Genomic DNA, 1,722 nt, shown 5'->3' with positions numbered 1-1,722 from the left:
GCCGCCGCTCCGGCCCCTCGCCGGGCCCCGCGGCGTTAACCCCCCCTCTCCGCCCCGCCGCCCGCACACCCCCGCCCCAGCGCCGCTCCCATTGGCCGAGCAGTTGCTAGGAGACTTTCAACAAGGGCCTGCACCCCCGCCGGCGGGTCGCGGCCGGTGGCGGAGCAGGTGCCGCCACAGCGCGACCGCGCTGTGGCGGCACCTGCTCCGCCACCGGCCGCGACCCGCCGGCGAGGCCGAGCACGGTAGCTGCGCGTTTGGCACCTGTTGGCAGGTCCTGCGGGTCGGGGAGGGGCAAGTAGGGGCGCGGGCCCCGCTGGTGCGGCGCCCGTGAGGGGAAGAGAAGACGGAGGACTGTTAGTTTGGCGGGGAGAAGTCCCCGTGGGGCCTGGGCCCTCCCCGGCTGCACCGGAGCACCGCAAGTAGATGGAGTTACGTCTCCTTACCAGAATGGCATCGCCTTTCACGGAGGGCAGAGTGGTCACAAGGTCTGAAAAAATCTGTCATTAAATATTAGCCCTTACGTGTGACTATATGTTGCAGCTTTTTTTCTCCCCGGAGGCAATTTCAGCGGCTGTACGCAAAAGCGTAAGAATTCCTCTGTGTCCTGCTGTTATTCAGCTAGTCTAAAATCACGTTCCTGTAGAATACACTTTAAAGATGACAGCTTTGTAGTTGATCTCAAGAGTTGTTCGGTGCCGTCTGAAACAAAGGTATTGCTGATGTGAGCAATCAGCTTACACCAGGAATTCCTGGCACTCGCCAAGAGCAAGTTTTGCCCAGATATCACAAAAATGCCTCCCTGTGGGAGACCTCACATATCTGACAGCCCTCTCTGTGCCTGGCAGTGGTGGTGGAAGAGCACCAAGAACACCCAGTCTGGCACATGCCTTACTGCCCAGAGAACAACAGTTAAATTGTCTAGCATTACCTCACTAAATATGTGAGGCTTTTAATAAAACTACCCAACAGATCTCAGTAAAATTAATAGAGTAATCGTGATCCATAGGGTCTGATGACTTTCATTACTGGGGTTTGCAAGACTGCAGCCTTTACTGACTCAGTGACATCCTCATTGATTTTTCTTGTTACCTACCACCTTCATACCCAAGTACATCAAATTCTGCAGTCATGCCTATGTATACCTCCAATATCTAATTCTCAGTCCTGCCATGTTGCTGTAAGTTTGTTGACATCTCACGTCTCTCTATTCTTATATTTTGGTACAGGAGAAGAGGTCAGGTTTTATGTTGCCTTTCATCGTTTGAAATTTTGATCCTAATTTCTTTCCAAGTTAATAAACAATAGTTTTCAATATTATCAACCTTATTCTGTTTTTGTTTTTAAAGATGAGGTCACCAGAACAGGTTCTGCTGAGAAAAATAACATTTTTAATACAGTAAACATTTTAATTTCTAGTGACTAATGAGTCTTTAAAGAATATCCAGCTCCATTCTCTGTAAACTTACATTTCTTGGTCCAATATTCTCCTTACATTTAGCTTTGAGGAGAGTATCCTGTTGGAGGACTCAGTGCAAATAATCACAAGCATCTAAACACAAGCAAAGCGAAGAGATTGAGGATTATTTTTGTCAATTTGTCAAAAGCTAGGGTGTCATAGTCCAGGTCAAAAAATAACAAAACAATTACTGAGAGAAAAGAGGTTTAAAATGCAGTAGATGGGATGGCTGTTATGACCAGAAAGCCACCATCACAGAGAAA

This window comes from Buteo buteo, chromosome 10 (genome assembly GCF_964188355.1).
Source record: "Buteo buteo chromosome 10, bButBut1.hap1.1, whole genome shotgun sequence".
Classification (NCBI taxonomy): domain Eukaryota; kingdom Metazoa; phylum Chordata; class Aves; order Accipitriformes; family Accipitridae; genus Buteo; species Buteo buteo.
The sequence above is the reverse complement of the archived record's forward strand: the minus strand, read 5'-3'. Positions refer to the sequence as shown.